This window comes from Podarcis erhardii (assembly GCF_964252035.2).
Source record: "Podarcis erhardii genome assembly, chromosome: 8".
In the NCBI taxonomy this organism is placed as follows: domain Eukaryota; kingdom Metazoa; phylum Chordata; class Lepidosauria; order Squamata; family Lacertidae; genus Podarcis; species Podarcis erhardii.
The window spans coordinates 71778258-71802734 of record NC_138499.1 but is presented as its reverse complement, the minus strand read 5'-3'; the positions used below and the strand labels follow the sequence as shown (position 1 = coordinate 71802734).

The 24477-nt window shown below is 44.6% G+C and overlaps 1 long non-coding RNA gene across 1 annotated transcript; it reads left to right on the top strand.

The window, feature by feature from the left end:
* The first annotated feature begins 600 nt into the window (after window positions 1-600).
* On the top strand, window positions 601-24087 carry LOC309348128. Its single transcript, XR_014159208.1, has 5 exons — window positions 601-701; window positions 975-1076; window positions 6662-6764; window positions 8293-8640; window positions 23827-24087. It is a non-coding gene; the product is annotated as an uncharacterized lncRNA (long non-coding RNA).
* Window positions 24088-24477: the final 390 nt, after the last annotated feature.

Below are 24477 nucleotides of genomic sequence, written 5' to 3'. Positions count from 1 at the left end.
GACAAGGAAAAGCTTCTTTTTTATTTCAACCTTTACAGAGAGAGGCTATAGAACCCAGCCTTTTGGATAATGGTGGTGTCCCAAGTGAATCTTCACCCCCTATCTCTCCCACTTCTTCATTCGTCTCTTCTACGGGTGCCCTCTGTCTTTGAGCTCTTTGCTCTCCTACTTTTAAGGCCAGGTTCTGGGAGATGGAAGGTCTGGAATGCTTTCTAATGACAATGTGTCAGCCAAGGGTTGTTCTGGCTCTTCCATGATTTCCCAACTTTTCCCCTCATCTGCCTCTGAGCTGCTACCTCCCTCTACCCCCTATTGTAAATCTATACTATCTTCCTCTTCCTCTCTGGAAGTGTCAGGATGGGGAGGAGGTCTCCACCATTCCTCCTCTGCCCAGGCCTTGACAAATAGTTTTCTTTAACAGTGGAAGCAAGTTTTCAGAATATACACAGCTCTTCTCCAGGCTTTGATTATGAGAGCAAAAATTAAACATCCAATAGTCTAGATCTGAACAACTGGGTAGTCAGGCTGATGGTTACTTGGCTACTGAAGTTTACTGGAGATAGTTTAGGTTGAATGCAAACATGCCATTCTGATGTCATGTGTGATGTCACAAAGAGGATATGCTTTAAGTCTTGGTAAAGCCAAAAGCAGTTAACAGTCAGACTGCATCTCAGCCCTGTCAAGATGGATCTCCATAGCAGGTGATGAATAGTTTTATTTGGGGGATATATTAACTTTTACTATTGGGGAAAAGTTTTAGATTGGTTTGCCAGTTTGTAACCCATCAAGTTGAGGCCAGTAAATATGCATTCACAACTCTGTACACATCAAACAATCAACTTTATGTGTGGCTTTGGGACGGATTCATACAACCACACGAAGAGTCAGACACGACTAATCGACTAAACAACAACAACAACAACAAATCAGTTGTGTGCATTTCTTATCTTACCTAATAACCAATCTGTTGACAGGTATCTACACACTTAGTTGTGAGAGACAAACATGGACATTTGCTGGTTCATCTCTAGATAATGATGATGATGATGATTGTAGGGCACCAAATACTAGATAAGGTGAGCTGCAAGTGGATGTGCACTATTGCTTGTGATATTTTGTTCAGCATGGTATATTTTTCCATTGAACATATTTATGAGAAAGTGGTTGATACAGAGATCATCTTGGTAGGGATGGTGCTATGTGCACTTCGAGTTTCTGAAAGACTCTGACATTAAAAACTTGTACATAGTATGCCATTTCTTTAATCGTAATGCTGTATTTCAGGAATGTTCAGCCCCTTGTAGAAAACTACAGCAAAATATAAAGAAAGTTGCAAGAGCTATTTATATTTTCCTCCAAGTCATTTGCAAAGCTTAATTAAAAGAAATCCATCAAGCCCTCTTCACTCTTTAAAAAGTGATTAACTACAACTCCAACCTAGTATAATTATGTCCTTCAGACTGTCTTCTTGGTGATTGAGACTTCTCTGAAATATATTAGAGAGAGAAAAAATCTCAAAATCCCTAAAAGATTTAAGGAACATTTAGCTCACATATTGATTAATCAGAGTTCAATTCCACTGGTTTACACATATTTGAGAAAGTTCCCTTTTTTGTTGATGATAATTCCATTGATTTTTGTGGTGCTTCACAGAATAATATATATGGGATCTGTTTGTTTCAAATGATTCTATCCTTCAAACATACGTCCTTGGATCAAGAAATAGGACAGTGACCCTACCCTGCACATTTTTTTAATTATATGCAGAAGATAGGAGCTTTGATTCCCATCATTATGTGGCTGAGATGCCTACAGAGCTACCATTTCCAGTTTAGTTTAAGAATAAATCATTCTCCCCAGGGATTTCTGGCAATTGTACGTCTGTGAGGGCAATAGAGGTTTCCTAACAACCGGCAGCACTCTCAACAAACTACAGTTCCCAAGATGATCTGGGGAAAACTCTGGCTGTTTAACATGGTATGGCATTGCTTTCGATGTATAGTGCTGATGGGGCCTTAGGCTAAGGTGGGAGCAGATGGCGCTGTGGTCTAAACCACCGAGCCTCTTGGGCTTGCTGATTGGAAGGCTGGCGGTTGAAATCCCCATGATGGGGTGAGCTCCCATTGCTCTGTCCCATGCACTCTAACACTCATCACGGTGTCCCGTTGCCCCAGAAGCAGATTAGTCCTGCTGGCCACATGACCTGGAAAGCTGTCTGTGGACAAATGCTGGCTCCCTCGCCCTGAAGCAAGATGAATTCTGCACCCCATAGTCACCTTTGACTGGACTTAACTGTCCAGGGGTCCTTTACCTTTCTTAGCTTTAACTAGACTAAGGCATTTCCTTTATTTATACAAGGTATGTGATGAGTTTACAGGATAATATTAATCCTCCAAGCACTGTGAGAAGTACACAGAAGAACAAAATAGCTTTAGAAGTTTGCAGGGGAAATAGAAGAGAGAGAGAGAGAAAGATAATGTCAGCAGTATTGCTCCTACTACAATTTACCTCTCTTACTGCATTATGTTGGATAGAGTCCAGACTCAGCAATATGTCTTGGAAAAAATGTTCCACATTTTGTCTTTAAGCTAACTGTGAAAGCAGCAAGTTTCTCAAGGCCTTTATCCCTCCTCTTGTGCTGTACTTTTAAAAGTGTCTTTGCTGTTTTGGTGCACCCCAGTGCAATAGCAATTTGATGTTATTATCAAAGTCTCAAAATAAAAGCTGCATCAGTCTGCACACAGGAGATTTGATCTCTGACAAATAAGTTTGTGTCACCACACTTAAAAAAACACACATCTCTTTCTTCTCTGGTCAGCTCTTGGTAGGCTTATTTTCTGATTTCTGGAGAATGGTTGTGAGCTATGAAGATGTGAAGAAACATTGTAAACAACATACACGGAAACCTGCAGTCCATATTTTGCTTTAAAAAGCACCATTCATTTTTATTTTTATTTTAAAAAATAACCTTATCCTCCACAAATCTGTCTAACCCCCTTTTAAAAACATCTGGGTTGGTGTCTATCATCTCGTCTTGAGATAGTAAATTCAACATTTTAACTATGTGCTGTATGGAAAAGCACTTTCTTTTGACTTTCCAAAATCTCCTGTCATCCTTTGATTTCCCCATAGAAGGTACCATTTTCAGCATCCTGAAAAAAATGTTCACCACCACCACCACTGTCAATTGCAGGGGTCAGCAAACTTTTTCAGCAGGGGCCGGGCCACTGTCCCTCAGACCTTGCGGGGGGCTGGACTATATTTTGAAGAGAAAAAAAAGTTACGATTTTCGCCCTCCCCCAAAAGGCCTGAACATGCTTCGCTTTACCTGTCCCGGTTGTCATCCCAATAGCCGCAGGTGGGCTTCTCCAGCCAGCCAGGCGCCATGGCAAGGTAGGAGGCTGCATTGGCCAGTGAAGACAGAAGCAGCAGCCCTGGCAGAGGAGCTGCGGACAGAGGTAGGGGAACCGGGGCGTCAACAGAGCTTTTACCCAGACAGAGCTGCTGCTGCTTCCCAAGAGGCACCACGGAGAAGAAGACTGTTATGTACTGAAGTTCTCACCCTGGGCCAGCAGGGAGATACTGTAGATAGTTTTCACTCAGGTCCACATACGCAAATAAGGGATTGAAAGTGAAGTTCAGTGATTGGCTAATTACAGGAAGTTGCTACTGTTGCATTGTGGTGGAGCTCTATATAAGCAGGCTGGCTGAACCCTTCAGTTCAGTTCTGTTCTGTCCTGTGAATAAACAAGAGCTGTTTGAAGAATCGCTGTGTGGCCACCGCAACAGCCCACCTGAACGCCATGGGTGGAATGAAGGAGAGAGGCAGGCAGGCAGGCGGTGACGAAGGAAGCATGCGAGGAAGCGGCGTGGAAAAGGGGTGTGGAGAAAGAAGGAAGGGCGGACTGAGGGAGAGGGAGGAGGAGCAGGAGGAAAACGCAGCAGCCGGCAACCAGGATCACACGCCACCTTCACAGTGCCACCCTGCTGAGGTGAGCAGGTGGGTAAGCCGACTCCCACTCCCACTGTTGATGGCACCCGGTGTGAGATAAGATTGCTCCGTCCCTGAGGAGAAAAGTGCCGCCGTGTGAGGGAGAGGGAGAGAGAGGAAAAGAATGTGTGTGCTGGTGATCCACGCACTGTTGATCCACGTGGCGATTCCTTGACCCTCCATGGGCCGGAACTAGAAGGCAATCGGGTCTGATATGACCCATGGGCCTTAGTTTGCTGACCCATGGTCTATTGGAACAGTTTCCCTGCCTCTGCCAGCAGAAACTACTGATACTACTGTTTTCTCCTTGTTGCTTTTGTTATGTATTTTGTGTTTTAAATTTTGTATTTTTATGCTGTGAACTGCCCTGAGAAGGGTGGTATACAAACTTAATAAATAAATACCGTATTGGCCTGAATATAAGCCACACTTTCCCCCCCAAATGCAAACCATGAAAAGTTAAAGTGCGGCTTTTATTCACAACCTTATGACATCACTGCTGAAACAGCTGCTCTAGGTCTGTGGCCCTGCCTTGCCTTCCAAGGCCAGAATGAAGAGTGCCATCCCTCCTGCCCAGGATGCCACCACAGGGCTGTAGGGGGGGCCGGACAACGGTGCCCATCCTGCCCGTTGCTCCCAAGCCTCCCCAGAGCCGTGAGAAAGAAGGGTTGGGGGAAGGCTGCCAGGAAAGCAGTGCGGCTCCCCCTGCCCCAGGAAGCAGCCCGGGAGCATGAGTGCCTGCAGAATTTTAAGGGAGCGGCTTATATTCGGGTATTGTCTCCCCCCTTCCCCCCTTGATTTTTTTAAAGTTGTGGCTTATATTTGGGTGTGGCTTATATTCGGGCCAATACGGTAAATAAATAAAAATTCAAAAGTCATTGCATGGTGGCACTGTCTCACTGGGTGAGTTCTAATAGATTATTTATTTAGCAAATTTTATATAGCCCTTGATTGTTAATACAACTGCTAAGTGGGTTGCAAAGTCAACAAACAAATGTTCAAACTGTCCATGAAAGTCAAAGTTGCAATTTAATTAAAATCAACAGTTAAGATAAGAACAGATTAAAGCAAACATCAACTTCTGTATGTCTGGATAGGCTTCCATAAACAAAAGGAAAAATTAGCAGGTGCCTGCTTGATGCCAATAGGTGTCAAGGACTGGAATGAAGAGGCAGGCTTGATGGTGGAGATTGCCTCCCCATTCTCCTGTATCTGACAAGGGAGAGAGAAACAGCATTGAATTGCAGCCAAGCCAAGAGGGAGATAATGAGGTAGAGAGGGGCAGGCAGCCAAGCTATGCGGAGTTAGGAGAAGTGAAGGGGGAAGACAGAATAGCCAGGGAACACTTCATTAGACGGCATAGAGGATCCCCCATCCCCTAAAACATGACTGTCTTAAAGGGTACAAGAGCAACATACACAGAGGTGTTTGTCAATGGGAGGCTTCCGTAGGGGCCGATCCTGTTGGGAAAGGGGAAAGGAGGAGAAGCCAGAGTGAGCAACTTCATTATGGAGGAAAGACTGGGATTCTTTGCCTGTTACCGCAGTGATTGAATAAATCATAAGTAAAAGCTTTCTTGTTTCCTCCCGGCTCATTGAAACCATCGGGAGGGGAGGGGGAGAATTCTGACAATAGGCTGGGTATTCTAAAGTTTCTTCCATAGCCACAGCCTCAACTCAAACAATACTCTCAAACATTGCCCTGGCTCTCTCTCCAGTTTGTAGCTTTATCTTTAGGTCACATCACTGCTACCTTTGCTCCAAACTCTGGTCTTTTCCATGGAGGGAGAGGGACCCACATATTTACTGTCTCTCACGGAGCCCATTAATCCTCTTTAAAGCCTCATCACCCAGGCTACCATCTCATCAGAAGGCTAGCCTGGCTATTCCAATAATGAAAAGCCTTCTAAAACTTGCTAGATAGAGGGATCAGATGGGTCTGGTACGTAGCTTAACATCCCAAACTCATAACATTATCTTTAAGTGTCAGGCAGAAACATTAGTTTATAACCAGGCCTTTGGGTTGATTAAATAATCTATGGCCTATTAAATGTGTTTGAGGGAGAGGGGTTATTGATTTATCTTTGTTTTTCGTTATGTATTTTGTGTTTTGTATTTTTATGTTGTGAACTGCTCAGTGATCTTCAGATGAAGGGCAGTATACAAAATTAAGAAGAAGGAAGGAAGGAAGGAAAGAAGGAAGGAAGGAAGGAAGGAAGGAAGGAAAGAAAGAAAGAAAGAAAGAAAGAAAGAAAGAAAGAAAGGAAGGAAGAGTTTGTGCCTAGGAGAGGAGAAGGAATAAAATATTGTGGGCTCCCTATTTGTGAATTTATTGTGCCTACCATTAGTTACTTTCAAAAATTACACCATATAAATAACATTCCCCACACAATGGGGTTGGGAACCATTGCAAAGTTGAGATTATTTGGAGGGAATGCACTAGCTTGTCAAGTGAATTTCTTAGAGTATCTCCAACGGAATAATTTGAATTGGCCCAGCTTTCTCTTTGGGAGTTAGGAGCAACTTGACATCTAGCTTAAACTATAGAGACAAATGAAAAAGAACAGTGAAGCATGTCACAGGTTTACAGATTCTGGACCATCAAAATGCTGTTCAGAAATATTTCAGCGTACCTGGATCCCTTTGCAGTTATTTTTATCTATGTTTGTAGATGCTTCTGATGTGAACATGTAAGCTGAGCACAGTATTTTCTCCCTGTGGTATAGAACCTAAGTAAAGATCTAAGTCCATCCAAACCATTCTCCTTAACTCAGGTATATTATGATAGTTAACTAGATGTTTGCCCACAGAAAGAGCAACGAAACACTATTTCCTCATGCAAGAGGCTGAACAAATAGCAAGATCTTTCTTTCATCTCAGTAACTATTTGAAGTCAATGTGGAAGACGTTAGAGCTACATTTAAGGATGTAAGAAGGCAACATCTTCCATTTCACGCTGAAATTCTGGCATGAAGCCCTGTTTCTTTTCTGCTGCAGTTCATCTTCCATAAAAAAACCTGATCAGCTAGATACTAAACTTGCTGTCTGCTGTGGCAAGATTATGTAACATGTAATTCATTGCGTAAAATACATTATTATTGTTATTCCACTCCATTCATTTCAGTGCAAAGGAAATGTACCTGTTGGATTGGTTTTTGTTCCAGACATGGCAATTTCCACTCTTGTTTCTGTCAGAATTTTCTGACATCCCTTACACATCATGAATGCATAGCCTTCTACCTATTACATCACCCTTTGCTTTACATTTCATTACTTTAGCCAGACAGTCCACATACCCTTGTGTCAGATTTCTAATTATCATGTGCTCATGATGATAACCTGGAGCAGTCTGAAGACATGCAATGTTAGGGTGACTGAATAAGGTCATTTTCAGTGAATCAAAAAGGCACCTGAGTGATTTTTAATTTCTCTACATTGTGATACCCTCCAAATGCCTTTTGACTGGCTGGTGTTACACATGCTCTGGTTGCTTTTGCCATGATCCAGCACATAGGTTAAGAGCATGGATCTATCTATGAATTGGACCTCATACGTAACAAAATATATTGGCACAGGGGGGAAGTCCATTCAAAACCCAAGATGCATTTCAGTCAGCATTGTCATGGGGCCATCCACTTTACCCATTGCTCAGCACCAGCAACGTAGGGACATAAAATGATCCTGCAGGATCAGGCAAATGGCATATCCAGTCTAGCATCTTGCTCTCACAGTGGCCAGCCAGATGTCTGTGAGATGTCTGCAAGCTGGAAATCAACCCAATAACACTCTGCCTACCTGAAACTCCCAACACTGGTATTCAGAGCCACGCTGTCAAATCCAGCAACCCACAACAATCTCGCTTCCGAGCACAATTCAAAGTGTTAGTGCTGACCTTTAAAGCCCTAAATGGCCTCAGCCCAGTACACCTGAAGGAGCATCTCCACCCCCGTTGTTCCAGCCCGGACACTGAAGTCCAGTACCGAGGGCCTTCTGGTGGTTCTCTCATTGCGAGAAGTGAAATTACAGCGAACCAGGCAGAGGGCCTTCTTGGTAGTGGCTCCCGTCCTGTGTAATGCCCTCCCATCAGATGTCAAAGAAATAAACAATTATCTGACATTTAGAAGACATCTGACGGCAGCCCTGTTTAGGGAAGTTTTTAATGGCTGATGTTTTAATGTATTTTTAATATTTTGTTGGAAGCCGCCCAGAGTGGCTGGGGAAACTGAGCATGATGGGCGGGGTATATTATTATTATTATTATTATTATTATTATTATTATTATTATTATTATATCACAAACAGAGGAGATCTTCTCACGTTGCAACAAGACTGCAACAAACGGTTACACATGAAGCCTTTATCTCTTCACTGGCATTTATTTATCTGCTTCCATAATGAAGAGTAATCAGGAGAAGAAGAAAGAGACAGTAGGAAGAAGGACAATTATCTTGCTGCTAGAAACTCCTGAGTCTTCAGGCTGTATTAAAGTTTCTGCCTCTAATTAGTATCAGTCATACTTCTTAGATTCCTTTGTAGATCTTCAAAAAGAGCCCCTACTTCATGTTGCATTTCCATCTCTCTGAGAAGCTTCAGGTGGTTCTGGAAAGGTACATCTCAAATGATATGACAGGAGGCTTTACAAAAGGAGAGGTAAGTATCATAAACCAGCTTGAAAAAGGAGAAGAATGGGGTGGATGGTTATGTAGTTTGATGCAAGAAAATGAGAGAGATGGGGAGGAAATAAGAAAGAATAATAGGCAGGTAGCTAAAAAGTAAATGAAAGGCAAATGAGTACTTGCTGCTTCCTGATAAATGCACAATAGGAATGTCTCCAAAATAAGAGCAGTTTTTATGATATCACTATTTATAAAGCCCCCTATTAAGTCAGACTTTTTGGCTAACCTTTATTATCCTATTTCCAAAGCATATTTCTGCTTTTCCCATCCAAATTGCCCTCAAATGAAATTTCAGAAAACAGGTATATTACTACACCTATTTGTGAGGGTATAGCTGTTCTGGTTTTTTTACTCACTTTTGGAAGTTTATGACATGTCACAAATGGGTGTAGAGCTGTCCGAATACTATCCTGCTTCCTTTCTGTTATCGTGATGGATGATTTCAGTAGTGTGTGTGTGTTTCCTTTTTTTGTAAAGCATTGTCAATGTAAAACAGGAGCATATTTTGTGTGTGAAGACAAAACAATACCTCTACTCAGTTGTTCTGGACCAGGATGCTGTGATTGAAGGATCTTAGGTGCCCAAGTGGTTTCTAGCAAGCTTAAAAACCTGAAGCACCTCCTTATTTAAAAATGACATCTTAAAGGGTCTGTCAAACTGCTCCAGGCATTCCATTCCACAGTACATGCTGAGTTACTTCCCTGTCTTTTCATCTTGAAACCAGTCAGAATTTTTTGAAGCATATTCTGCAAACAAACATATGTGTTCTTGCCCTTGATCTTAATGGGTGGCGGGGGGGGGGGTGACGACGAAGACAACTGCAACAGAGTACTGTGGATGATAAATAAAAGCAGATGATAAATAAAAGTTTAAAATAATATTGGACTCACACCCTAGGCCAATCCCAACCTCTCTCACCACCAAAGGAACACAAGTGAATAGCAAAGAACCTGTACAAAACCTGTACAAAACCCCACATATATTAAGTAAAATAGAAACATCACCACCCGACCCCCCCCCACCTCTCCCCCTCCACCTCTCTCCTCCTTTTCTTCCTAATGTCTCAACAAATAAAACTGATCCGTAAAAATGTTGCTTGAAAAAAGAGAGAGAGAGACATTGCACATACTTTTGTAGACCAAGAAAATCTTTAATAAAAATACTAATACCAATAATAATAATAATATAGTGGTACCTCGGGTTACAGACACTTCAGGTTACAGATGCTTCAGGTTACAGTCTCCGCTAACCCAGAAATAGTACCTCAGGTTAAGAACTTTGCTTCAGGATGAGAACAGAAATCGTGCTCTGGCGGTGTGGCAGCAGTGGGAGGCCCCATTAGCTAAAGTGGTACCTCAGGTTAAGAACAGTTTCAGGTTAAAAACGGTCCTTCAGAATGAATTAAGTTCTTAACCCGAGGTACCACTGAAACAAATAATAATAATAATAATAATAATAATAATAATAATAATGATGATGATGATGGACCCAAGAGAAACAACTACAGCCTTATGTGTGTGCTGTTGAGATGGTCATATCTGTATTTTCATCAACTGTGGTGCTTGTTTAGGATGAAATGTCTGAATGCCTCTTTCAACAGCTATCAAAACATAAGCCCCTCAAGGGCCAGTCACTGCTGTCTGTGACTCCTTTTTGGTCATCTATCAGCAGCAGATAGGGATGCAAGAAGGCATTGTCCCTTATCCCATCCTGTATTCCTTGCACTGTTGCCATTCTGTTGCAGCTTGTCTTCCACCAAAAGCTATATTATTCATCTCACTGTCTACTGGGGCAAAGTTATATAAGTTATGTTGTGATTATGTCGTTCCACCCAATTCATTTCAAATCAAAGACAATGAAAATGGGGTGTAGTCAGTTGCATATCATTTGTGTACTGATAGCAGCAGCAGCAGCAACAACAACAACAAAAAACAATTGCATTTGCTGGATTGATTTCTGTCCCAGATATGGGACAAACAAACAAATGTTTAATTGCTTTTTAATGATTCTTTTTTCAATGTTTTTAGTTGTTTCAGTTTAATCTGCAAGTCACCTTGGGTTCTTCTCTGGGAAAGAGGAGGGGTATAAATATCAACAAGAAGATGATTGATGTATAGATGGTACTTAACTCCTGTAAAATTAGCAAAGATTTATCACAATAGTGATAATTTCTGCTGGAAATGTAAAGAAAAAGAAGGTACCTTTTTCCATATGTGGTGGACCTGCCCAAGGTGAAAGACTTCTGGGAGAAGATTTATAATGAACTGAAAAAAATGTTGAAATACACATGTATTAAGAAACCAGAGGCCTTTATCCTTGGAATAACAGGTTTGGAGCTGCCCGAGAAAGATGTTAAATTATTTTTGTATGCTACATTTGCTGCTCGAATTTTATTAGCTAATGTCAGGGAACTGCCATCGGAGAGACAGGTGGTGGACAGGCTACAGGAAAATAGGAGAGAATCTGCAGTAGAAGAGGGAACCAGCAGGGGGAGTGCAGGAGTCACAGCGGAGGGGAGGCTCTGGGATGCTTCCAGTGAGAGTAGTGGAGAGGTAACGGGACCCCCGTTGGGAACGCCCACCCTTCGCCGGAAACTGTCACGCAGAGAGTCTCGAAAGCGCATGTCTGTCAAAGAGCTTTTATGTTGGCGTAAATTCCGTAGACGCCCACTGTCAGATTCTACCAGCGACTGACGGAGTCATGCTTTGGGGGCTCCGTTAGTGCATCGGTTTGGATGACCAGCCAAACCCCAGAGGGATCAAGCTTTTACGCACAAGCAGCTCACTATCCCATCACAGCAATCTGACAGTCTTTGAAAGCAGCTTGTGCAAGCAGAAGGCATCATGAGCGAACCATCCGGAACCGGAGGAGCAGGAGCGGGAGCTGGCGCAGATCCAAGCCTGGAACAAAGGTACAGGGCGTTGGAGGTCCAGCTGGCACTGCAAACGGCGAGGCTCGAGGAGAGGAGGGCTCAAGATGCAGATAAGGGGAAGACCACCCCACTTGCCAGACGGGTGCCTGGACTGGTGCAGAAATTTGGGGGGGATCCCCGGAACTATCAAGCCTTTAGGACAGAGATGCAATATGCTCTCAATCTACTGTTTGATGACTTCCCCGACGAGAACTCTAGAGTGGCGTACGTGATTGGCCATCTAGAGGGAGGGGCGAGGGACTGGGTTCGGCCCCTGATGGCAGCCAATAATGAAATCTTAAAGGACACAATGAAGTTTTTCCGCGCCATGGACTTGATGTTTTCCAGCGAGATCGAGCAGGGAGTGGTGCGCAGGCAGTTAATGGCGTGTAAACAGGGGAGCCGATCTGTACGTGAGTACTGGACTGAGTTCACCATGCTGATTCATAGACTTGGGTGGGACCTTGCTAGTGAACCTATTCAAATGCTGTTTGAAGAAGGTCTCTCTCCGGCAGTGAAAGATGAACTTTCCCGGGCGCCTAGGGCGGAGTCTATGGATCAGCTGACTAAATCAGCGCTGTCCATTGGGGCACGCCAGGAAGCTAGAGCTATGGAAAAGCGGGAAGGAAAGGGGGAACGTTGGAAGGACTTCCGCATTCCAGAGATTCCGGAGCGGCCTTTCCCGCCAGCAGAGCCGATGGAACTTGGAACAGCGCGCGCGCGCACAGTTTCAAACACCAGTGAAGGGCGGAAGAAGGAGGGAAAGAGCGGCAAGAGATGCTATCTCTGCCAACAGCCAGGTCACTTTGCCAGAGTCTGTCCGCAAAGGAAGGAATGGCAAGGGATGGCGGGAACTGTTGGGGGAAAGGAGGAAGAAGAAATCACGGAGCCAGTAAAAGCCAACGCCTGGTTGCCAACATCAGGGCACAGCAGCCAGGCCAGGGAGTAATGAATGTGCCCACGCCGGAACCTCCAAGACCAGCGCTTGTGATAGAGGTGTTGCTGGAACTGGCAAACGGACACCCACTGAAGATAAAGGCGCTATTGGATTCAGGTAGCTCATGTAATTTCATGAGCAAAGAGTTTGCAGCTGCACACCAAATACAGACTATCCCATTGAGTAAGCCTTTGCAGGTTACCACGATTGATGGGAGGGAGCTGTTGGGAGGAGAAGTGAGCCAACAGACTGTACCAATGATAATGAGGGTGGCACGACACACCGAACTGATAGCGTTTAACGTAGCCACCTTGGGAGGAGCTCCTATTATCTTGGGTATGAGCTGGCTGGCGCTACACGATCCGCTAGTAGGCTGGCATCAGAGAGTGGTTTCCTTTGGATCAGCACATTGCCTAGAACACTGCAAGGAGGGAGAGGCTCAGGCAGGCGCCAGGGGCACTCTAGCAGGGATGGAAGTGATGGACAAAGGGAGGGTGCCACCACAATACGCTGACTTGCTTGACGTATTCAGCGAAAAAGAAGCAGATAAACTGCCCCCGCACAGACCCTTTGATTGTCAAATTACCTTACTCCCAGGAGCACAATTGCCAGTGGGCAAGCTGTATGCAATGTCAGACAGTGAGATGCAGGAGTTAAGGGAGTTCATTGACAAGAATCTCAAGCGAGGTTTCATCAGAGAGTCACGAGCGGTGGGGGGCAGCCCAGTGTTCTTTGTGGACAAAAAAAACACGGGCAAGCCCAGGCTTGTATGTGATTTCAGGGCCCTAAATGCAGTGTCAGAACCAGTGACTTTCCCTATGCCCAGAATTGATGACATTCTAACACGGGTGAGAAAAGGGAAAATTTTTACCAAGCTGGACCTTAGGGGGGCATATAACTTGATACGTGTGAGAAAGGGGGATGAGTGGAAGACCACTATGTTCACCCCCTTGGGGGCCTTTGAGTACACCGTTATGCCTTTCGGATTACAAGGGGGCTCCGCCTGTTTTCAATCATTCATGAATCACGTCCTGGGGCCACTGCTCTACAAGAACTGCGTAGCGTTCTTAGATGACGTTCTGGTGTACTCAGACAATGAGGAGCAGCATGTGCAAGATGTAAGAGAGGTACTGAGCAAGCTGCGAGAAAACCGGCTGTGGGTGAAACTGGAGAAGTGTCAGTTTCATACCAAGGAGGTGGAATTCCTGGGGTACCGGTTGTCTGACAAGGGATTGGCCATGGATCCCAGCAAGGTTCAAGCGGTACTGGAATGGAAAACGCCAAAGACCAAGAAGGACGTGCAAAGGTTCCTGGGCTTCGGAAACTTCTATAGGAAGTTCATCAAAAACTTTGCCCATTTAACAGCGCCCATCACGGATTGTCTTAGTAGCAAAAAGAAATTTGTTTGGACGGGAGAAGCGCAACAAGCGTTCGAACGCTTAAAGCAGGCGTTTGCGTCGGAAGAGCAACTCTTGCACGTGGATCTACAACAACCAATGAGAGTGGAGACTGACGCGTCAGACCGAGCGGTGGGGGCCGTTCTTCTCCAGCCGGGAAAAGATACGTCTGAATGGAGACCGTGTGCATTCTTCTCGCGGAAGTTGAACAAATCAGAGAGGAACTACACAGTGTACGACCGAGAACTGCTCGCCATTCATGAAGCATTCCGGAAATGGCGGCACTTGCTGATTGGGGCGCAGCACAAGGTTCAAGTCCGAACTGACCACAAAAATCTGGAATACTGGAGAACAGCCCGAGTGCTGAACCAGAGACAAGTGAGATGGGCCCAGGAGTTCTCCAAATTCCACTTTGAGATTCGTTACGTGCCCGGCTCCGAGAACGTGAGGGCGGACGCTCTTTCCAGGAAACCTGAGTACTTAGAGGGGGAGGCAGCGCCTGAGGCAAGGCATGTAATCCCTGAAGACCGCTGGGTGTGTGGGGCGGCATTGGTGGGGCAGAGGGAACTGATAGAGGGTACGGAGAACGATGAATACGCCCAAGAGAAACTCAGAGAGCTCCGGAGGACAGAGGAGAACACAGGGGGGTTCGAAGAAAAGAACGGGGCGTTGTATTACAAAGGGGCACTGTACATACCCGACGGGGAACTGAGGGGCAGAGTACTCAAGCAGTTGCATGACAGCCCCACAGCGGGACATTTTGGACAGCACAAAACCATGTGGTTGGTTACCAGGGAGTTTTGGTGGCCCAAGGTGAGGGAGGACGTACGGGAATATGTCAGGGGTTGCGACAGGTGCCAGCGAGCGAAAGGAGAGAGGGTGGCGCCAGCGGGGCTATTACAACCCTTACCCACGCCCGAAAGGCCATGGGAGGCAGTATCCATAGATTTTATGACGGACCTGCCAAAATCCAAAGGCAAAACAGCTGTCATGGTGGTGGTAGATCAATTAACCAAGATGTGTCATTTTATAGCTTGTTCACATGCAGTCACAGCGGAGGAAACCGCCAAGTTGTTTGTAGAACATATTTTCAAGTTGCATGGCGCCCCCTTGAGGGTGGTCAGCGACAGAGGGAAACAATTTACTTCCAGGTTCTGGAGGAAACTTATGAGCTTACTGCACGTAGAACTCAATTTCTCAACTGCCCGGCACCCAGAAACCAATGGGCAAGCGGAAAGGGCAAATGGGGTTTTACAACAATACCTGAGGTGTTATGTAAAAGACAGAGAAAATGATTGGGTGGATAAGTTACCTCTAGCAGAATTTGCCTACAACAACGCGGAGAACGTGTCCACAGGGATGAGTCCCTTCCTGGCAAATTATGGGTGTCACCCCCGGGCATTCCCAGGAGAGGGAGGGGAGAGGTGGAGCGTGCCGGCGGCGGAATATTTTTTTGAAGAGATGGAGGCGATCCACCGTCAGCTTCAACTTAACTTAGAGAAAGCCAAGGAAGAATATAAGAAGCAAGCAGACAGAAATAGGAGGGAAGGTGAAACTATAAGGGTGGGGGACCGGGTGTGGTTGTCCACCCAAGGGCTACCGTTCAAGGGCGGGAGTAAGAAATTGAGGCCCAAAAGATTGGGACCCTTTGAGGTCATACAGCAGGTCAACCCAGTGGCATTCAAACTCAGGCTGCCCAGTCACATGAAATTACACCCAGTATTTCACAGGTCATTACTGTCGCCGTACCGAGAGGGACGCGAGTGGGGGGAGCGTGAGAGAGAGGCCACCCAAACGCCCGTGATAGAAGAGAGAGAGTGCGACATGAACGTGGCAGGAATCATTGATTCCAGGTGGAAGGGGAATCAGGTGGAATATCTGGTAGAATGGGAGGGGGAAGCAGAGTCGGAAAACACTTGGGTACCAGCAGAGGTAGTCAATGACGAGGTTTTAATAGAAACATTTCATCAGCGTTTCCCAAGAAAACCGCAACCCGTGGCTCGATTTAGAAGGGAACACTTTGGGACCACCGATGAGGAAGGAGAGTTTGAAGGGTTCCCAGAGTCAGGGGTGGGCGAAGAAGCCGACTCCGACGAAGAAGAGGAAGACGGGGAGAGAGACGGTACGCCGTGGCTGGAAGTGTTAGAATCCTCGGACGACGAGGAGAGTTCCTTCAGGGGCTTTCCGCCCTCACCGCCAGTGGGAGAGGAGGCGGGAGGGGGTGAAGGGGGCCCTGGGGGGGAGGTGGATGTCAGGGAACTGCCATCGGAGAGACAGGTGGTGGACAGGCTACAGGAAAATAGGAGAGAATCTGCAGTAGAAGAGGGAACCAGCAGGGGGAGTGCAGGAGTCACAGCGGAGGGGAGGCTCTGGGATGCTTCCAGTGAGAGTAGTGGAGAGGTAACGGGACCCCCGTTGGGAACGCCCACCCTTCGCCGGAAACTGTCACGCAGAGAGTCTCGAAAGCGCATGTCTGTCAAAGAGCTTTTATGTTGGCGTAAATTCCGTAGACGCCCACTGTCAGATTCTACCAGCGACTGACGGAGTCATGCTTTGGGGGCTCCGTTAGTGCATCGGTTTGGATGACCAGCCAAACCCCAGAGGGATCAAGCTTTTACGCACAAGCAGCTCACTATCCCATCACAGCTAAGAATTAGAAAACACAAGAAGTACCAACTGTGGAAGATTGGTAGATGAAGATGATGGACTTTTCGGAGCTAGCCGACCTGACCGGAAGAGTCCGCGACCAGAAGGAGGAGGACTACCAGGAAGAATGGATGAAATTTAAAGACTATTTAGTTAAATATGCTAAATTAACCTAATTGAAAATCTTGCAAATACCAGATAGGCTTAGGATTTAAATTTATAATGTGATGAATTAATATGTTTAAAGTTGAATTGTTAAGAAAGAAAGATGTTAAGTCATTAAGTTAAACTTTTAAGAATTTAGGTTTTGGAAAACCGTTAAAATGATATATACTGAAATTCAACCAGGGGGATACGAGGAAGCCACTTAACAATGTTATGAAGTTTGATTTAATTACTGTGGAGATGTATGTTTGTCTGTTAGTTTAATTGTTTGTTTGTTTTTTAAAAAAATATTCTGGAAAATCAATAATTTTTTTGAAAAAAACACCCAAGAACAACAAGAGGTAAGAGCTGTTCAACAGTGGGACGGACTCCCTCAGAGGGTGGTGGATTCTCCTTCCTTTGAGATTTTTAAGCAGAGGTTGGGTGGCCATCTGACTTGGAGACCTTAGCTGAGATTCCTGCAATGCAGGGGGTTGGACTTGATGACCCTCAGGGTCCCTTTCACCTCTATGATTCTATGTCTCAGACTGGAGAGAAGCAGCTTTAAATGTGGACTCAGCCATGAAGATTACTGAGGGCTTGTCCACAATTCCATTTGTCTCTTGCCTGGACAGTATGGGTCTGAGCAGCTTTCTACATAGGTCTAAGCGGTTTTCTGTTAGCTGCACAAGCAATTCTGGCTTAAAACAGGACGAGCATTTTCCACTTTAAAACATCCAGTCTAGAGAACAGCATCGGATTCCTTATTATCAACCTTTCACCGTCTTACTTAGCTTTTCTCTTTGCAGGTTTGATTCCCTCTCCCCACTGCAAATCAATTCCACCTCCACCCCCCGCCAGGCTTGATTTTTCACAAATTGGTCAAGTCTATCCAAATATATTAAATATATTTACAAGGGGATGATGGAGAAAAGCATTTTAAAATACAGTACGGTACCCAGGAGTAACATTCTGCTCTTTGACTCGTTTCTTATAAGCTTGGAATTCCTCATTCTGTCTTTTGAATTCTCTAAGCCTATTGCTGGTTGGAACAACTAAAGCCTTCTGGGCGAAATCACCAAATGTAATCTATGATTGCCGTCTTGCTTTCCAATTCACTTTGTTGATGTCCTGCAGTGGAAGCATCATCCAATTTATATTCATGCATCAGTTTATCATACCTTTCTCTCATTTACTGGGATGCCGTGAATGTGAAATGAATACTTGGTAGGTGTTCTATTCGGCGTACCTTTTTCCTGCTCTGTTTAGGCTTCTGGGATGCTGAAAGCAGATGAAATTTATATTACATTTCCTCCTTGGATATTCTGAATTATGCAGCCCACTTTAACATCTGGATGATAGAAGAACTTCAACAGAGTGAATCGTTCTAAATGGAAAGGACTTTGGGCTGGTTTTTGTCACCGTTGTTGTTGTGTGTCGAGGTCCCCAGGGCCACCCCAAATAACTCACACATCACACCAAAATTTTAGTTTAAGTTTTTTGGCATAATTTTGGCCTCAACTTTATTAAAATACAAGCATGTGAGTGGTTGCTTAGGCATTGGTTGCGACTAGCTGCCCCCACCATGGGGGACAGTTTGACATTCCGCACACATGCAAAAGTCAGAAAAGGGGAATACACTTGGGGCTAGCTATGGAGCAAGGAACCTGCCCTCAGCCCACCCCAAATGCAGCCAGGAGCTCTTGCAGTGGCCTGAGCCCCCTTGACAGGGTGGACAAGCAATAGTTAGTCCCTGATTCCTTTAACGGAATCGCTTACAGCAGCAGCATTAGAGGGGCAGGCACAGCCAATCCATGCCCCTCAACCAACCAAACCATAAACCAATGCCTAACCGCAACCTTACAAGTTGTGACAATTTGCTACGCAGTAGGCAAAAACCAACTGGCCCAGCCAATCTGGCAGATGGACAAAATTCCTACTGGGCCCCTGCCCCAAGAGCAGACGACCCCATGACAGGCATAGCAAGGTCAACCAAACAACCCTAATTCTAGGGAGGGGGGGACGGGCAATCCGTTACACGGGCGAAAAGAGGAAGCCCTGGCCTCGTGCAACATTAACTTCTTCCCAACGACAAGGGAAGCCCAATCGCATCAGTGGCCAATGGTCAATTAGCCCGCCCCACAACTTTGGAGTGTCCTGGCGGCCCCCACCGCAACACGTGCTCTCCATGAAGGAGAACACGCTTTATGTAACAAATATATATCCTGCCCCATGGCAAATTAAATCCAGAGGGTGACTCACAATACAATCATCTGAACACCCAAATGACCATTAAAGTTTGATTAGTTTTAAGATCCATCATTGACAAACAAACAAACACAAAACCCTGCCATAAATCCAAACAAAGGGCCAAGGCTCCACCTCAAAGACCCTTTTCCCATTTTCAATGTGCCAGGAATCTATAGGTTAGGCTACTGTAACAAACTTTAGATGGGTCTGCCTTTGAAATTGCAGAGAAAAAGCATGGCAAGTGTCTCTAAAGCAGGAGTTGGCAAGGTTTACCTCACGTGGGCCAGTTCACTCCAGCGGAGATCCCTTCTTGGGCTGGATTGCGCACGTGCGTTAGCGTGTGTGATTTCCATCTCTGTCTGCGCAGATGCAATTTCCAGTGCCGTGAAAGCCAGTCCCCACACCGCACTGCGCTGGTTTAGCGCAGCGCAGGGGGACTCACCGAGCAGGCGGCTTGGTTCGGAGGTGGCTCCTGGTCTGGTTAAATGACCTCCGTGGGCCGCTTGTGGCCCATGGGCCTTAGGTTGCTGACCCCTGCTCTAAAGAATAGGGTGACCAGGTGTCCTACATTACAGGAGACAATCCTATCCATGGTACCTCAAGTTACAAATGCCTCAGGTTACAAATGCTTCAGGTCACAAACTCCGCTAACCTGGAAGAGTTACCTCGAGTTGAGAACTTTGCCCCAGGATGAGAATAAAAATCGTGAGCTGGCAGCGCAGTGGCAGCAAGAGGCCCCATTAGTGACAGCACGCCTCTATTTAAGAACAGTTTCAGGTTAAGAAGAGACCTCCGGAACGAATTAAGTTCATATCTAGAGGTACCACTGTATTTGAATGAGTCCTCAGTTTGAAGAACTATCCATCCAAATCTGTTTTAAAAACAAAGAAGACTTATAAGAAGGAGAGCAGAGGTCCTGACACTACCGATCAACAGTTAGAACCAGGGACATCAGATTAAACAAGCACACAAGTCATCCAGTCAGAGTTTTCCCTACAATGATGAGATGTGTTGTATTCCTATCAAATGCACATGCATGTCTTTGCTTTGGGGAAGTTACAGTCTCTCGGACCAATGGTGGTTGAGAGGATAAAATACATTAATTGTGTGCAGGCCTCTTCTGTGAGATCTTTAGCACAAGGCAGGATAAAATACAGCCAACAATTTACTTTATAGCTTGCCTTATCCCCCACCCCCTTGCATGTAAGTGGTTCCTCGGATAACACAGTTGTTGCTACCTGGAAAAGTAAAATAAACTGGCACGGCAATTTGGAATGTAAAACCATCAGGCAGAGAACAGTTTTAGCACCCCTCCCTCACCGCCTCTCCATTCTAAACTCATTTTATTTCTTTTTAAAAATCCATCAGAGCTTCCTTAGTTACATTTGCATGCAATGCATTTGTTGCTTTTTAGATAACGCAGTGACTTTGCAGTTGGTATATACTGACTCATCAGTCAACAACAATACTTGGTCATGCCCTAATTATATTTATAATTATAAGATATAATATAATTTCGAGCATCTCTCTCTGGTGACAAAAAAAGGTCAGTCAAAATATATGGTGCAGTCAGATTTCTCACACATTCCATTTTTAATTTAGTTTATCCATGGCACATTTATTCAAAGACAAAAAGACAACTACTTTCTCGTCTCGGCACTCTTCAGAAATAACTTTTGCTTTTAGGCCGACCAACTTCTTCCATGTCTCTTTCAGATTGGGGATGATGAACTGTTTCAGGTATGCATTAAAAAGAGAGTTAAAGAGTATGCATATATTCTGTTTAATTCATCACTCTCTTCTCAGCGGAGTAAAACGTAAGAGAATGAATGCTCTGTCGAAATCAAACGTAGCATAATTTACAAAAGTTCCTTCACCTTATATTGTGAGTCACGACACTTATAGTCGAAGCCTACATTTCATAAAATCTCAAGAGTATTTCAAAGCACAGCCACATGCAAGTCCATACCCTCCAACATTTCTCCGATGAAAATAGGGACGTCCCATTCCATAATGATAATTTTACTATTTATACCCCCCCCAACATCTTACTGGGCTGCCCCAGCCATTTGGTACAGCTTCCAACACATATAAAAACATAATGAAACATTAAACATTAAAAAAACTTCCTATACAGAATTGCCTTCAGGTGGCTCAGGGGTCGAAAAACTTCATACCCTCCAACATTTCTCCAATGAAAATAGGGACTTCCTAAGGAAAAGTGGGACATTCTGGGTTCAAATCAGAAAGTGGGACGGCTTCTCAAAATCCAGGGCATCCCTGGAAAATAGGGACACTTGGAGGGTCTGTAAGTCTCATAAAACACTGAACTCATTTCAATGTGCACAGTAGTTTATTCCACTATTCTGGCATTCCCTTAACTGTTAATTTCAGCATTACCGGTATATATGCACTTTCAAACAGTGCAAAAGCCAACATGAATAGCACAAGTTTAGCACTCATTTTCATGTTATTTGTAAACTCCCCGCCCCCCTCCGGAAGCAAATAATGCCAAAATGACCACTAAACTTGCACTACATCCAGAAGTGGCTTTTACATCATGTGAAAACTCAGGTACAATGTGAGAATTAACAGTTATGGAAATGTTATGGAATTAGAACACCTGGCTATGTGAATGCAGCTCTACACATTAGGCATTGAGACTAATAAGATTTATGACCAAGTAGGGCAGTGAAGGGGGTTGGAGAGATTGCAAAAAATCAGCTAGAGGGGTTGGGGGGGAGGGGTATTGTTCAGTTTCTGCATAGCTTTTGTGTGTTCAGACCCAGAGATCTCCCCCCTAAATAAAGTCACACTTGACTCAAATTTTAGTTTTTGCCTTTTGGCAGAATTTAGGCCACAACTTTATTGATTACAGTAGGTGAGTGGTTGCATAGGCTCTGGTTCCACTAGCTCCCTGCACCCTTGCAGGTAGCGCTGACCCAGAGCTCTATCATAGGTCAGCCAAGGGTGAACACCTGGGTAGGAAAAAAAGCCAAGAAAAGACTATGTTCACCTCCCAGATGACCCCCTGGACTCAGGCACAGGCACAACCCCCTCTTGGGGGTTGACCAAACCAGGTGAGTCCCTGGATTTATTTAAGGGAATATCCTTCACATGGGGATGGCGAGACCGTTCTCCCATCCCTATCACCTGAATCAGTGCCTTTCCTCAACCTTACAAGTTGTGACGATTTGCTATGCGGCAGGTGAAACCCAAATGGCAACAGCCAATCAGCCAAGTGGGGAAATTCCGGCCGTGCCCCTGTCCCAATGACAGATGACGCACGGCGGCATAGCAAGATCAAGCACACAATGCCCTAAAAGTAGGGAGAGGTAGGTGGGTGTTCCGAATGCACGAGCCAAAAGAGAAGCTCTGGGTCACGTGCATGTGTATATATAGGTCCCTCGACCCATTTAGACTGCGCCCCATTGGCCAGATTGAACCCAACATTGAGGGACCTACCAATCGGGTGTTGTGGCTGACCAATCTTACCCACCCACAACACAGGTGGTCAGTCTCCAGGTCTCACCGCAATCATGTCCTTTAGGGAGGACACAATTTAACTATACATAGTGCCTATAGGTAAATCCAAAGCTAGCCTGTTGTGGTTTACTTAATGTTTTTTGAATAAGCATGCTAGACCTTAAAAATAAGCCAGAATAAAGCTGGCATGTTTCCTTTCTTAATCAGGAAGAGTTTTAATTTAAAAACAACAACAAAAAGCAGATGGTGGATACCCAAAGGGGAAGGAAGGGGCGGGGGAGATAATCTTCTTGCCATCCTACTAGATTTAAATAGAGCAGTTGGCTGGCAGCAGTTGCAGAAGGAAAATATGTTGTTTCTTGGGCTGTGTAGCATATGTTCTTTTTTAAGGCAAAACATCATTCCAGAAGTGGGAAAACAAGGATCCATTATCCTACTACCTAAGTTAAAGAGGCGACAGTCCTTAGGGACATATACTAACACTTTCTAAATACGTCCCAGTATACATATCCAGGAATATTCCCTCTCCCTGTATATGGAATTTCTCTGGACCAGTTCTATAGAAGTACTCATTCTTTTGGAAGCTTCACATGCCATGAAATCAGTTGCTGCTCAAGCATCAGGGAAATTGAATATATGACAGGGATGAGGAACTTGTGATCTTCCCCGTGTTGTTGGACTGTGTCTCATATAATCCCTGACCATTTTCATGGCTGTCTAGGTTTACTCCAAAAAGATATTGAAGTCTTACTTTGGTAGGGAGGAGATTTGGGGGGGGGGCAATTACTCCTGACACTATATTTATGATCATAAATAAAGACACATATAGCAATATGGAGTGATACATATCGACAGTACAGTGGTACCTCGGGTTAAGTACTTAATTCGTTCTGGAGGTCGGTTCTTAACTTGAAACTGTTCTTAACCTGAAGCACCACTTTAGCTAATGGGGCCTCCTGCCAGAGAACGATTTCTGTTCTCATCCTGAAGCAAAGTTCTTAACCCGAGGTACTATTTCTGGGTTAGCGGAGTATATAACCTGAAGCATATGTAACCTGAAGCGTATGTAACCCGAGGTACCACTGTACTCCATTACATTCCCTACCCCCTACTTTTCTGTCTCCCCCCGTCCCACATCACCCTAATTTCCACTCCTGTCTCTGATTTCTCTAACATAACTAATGCAAATTAAAAAAATGGCAATCCTAAAGAGAGCATGGGGAAGAGAAAAATTAGTATATATAAAAAAGTGCAAGATATTTGTATATGAGAGATTTAGGAATGTCAGGAATGAACATGGCGGATGAAACGTTGTCATATAGATTTAGGGGATTTGAAAAGCATCTTTGCCTATGTGTTAAAATGGTTTCTAATAAACTCATCCCACAGGCCCTGCAAATATGGACATTTGCCCGGCATTTTATTTGATGAGTGCTTATATTGAGTGAGGCAACATCTTGTAAGTATGCTGTTTTATGGAAATGGAACAGAGTGAAAAAAGTCTGCTATAAAACTAGCATTTTACTGCCACGATGAATACTGCCTACCTGTTTGAAAACTCAACTTTCTTGAGGTACATTTGCATATTTGCTTTAAAAATTTGGGGATGGAATTCAACAGCATGCTAAATTAAATGTTGCTTAGTGATGAGCTAGTTACCCTAGCAGTATCTGTTGTGCAACTAATTGTGCAACTAGACACAAGGGTTTGTTTTGATTTTTTAAAAATAGGTAGCACATCAGTCGGGAAAGGAAAGAAACATCATGCATACACAAACACATGTAATACCTTGATGACCCACAATAAACAATGCTTCTGGTTGTGCAAGCTGTTGCACAATGAAATCTGCTAGCAAAACTGTTGCACTGAATTTCACTTTGCTCAACCTCTTTTTGCATCTTTGTGCTAGAACAAAAGCCTTTGCACAGGTGGTCCAAGAACACTGAATTTACGTACTGCTGAAGAGACAAGCTGAAGAGACAAGCTTAAAAAAAGAAGTTTGCCTCTTCCGCACTGAATTTCTCTTTGCACAACCTCTTT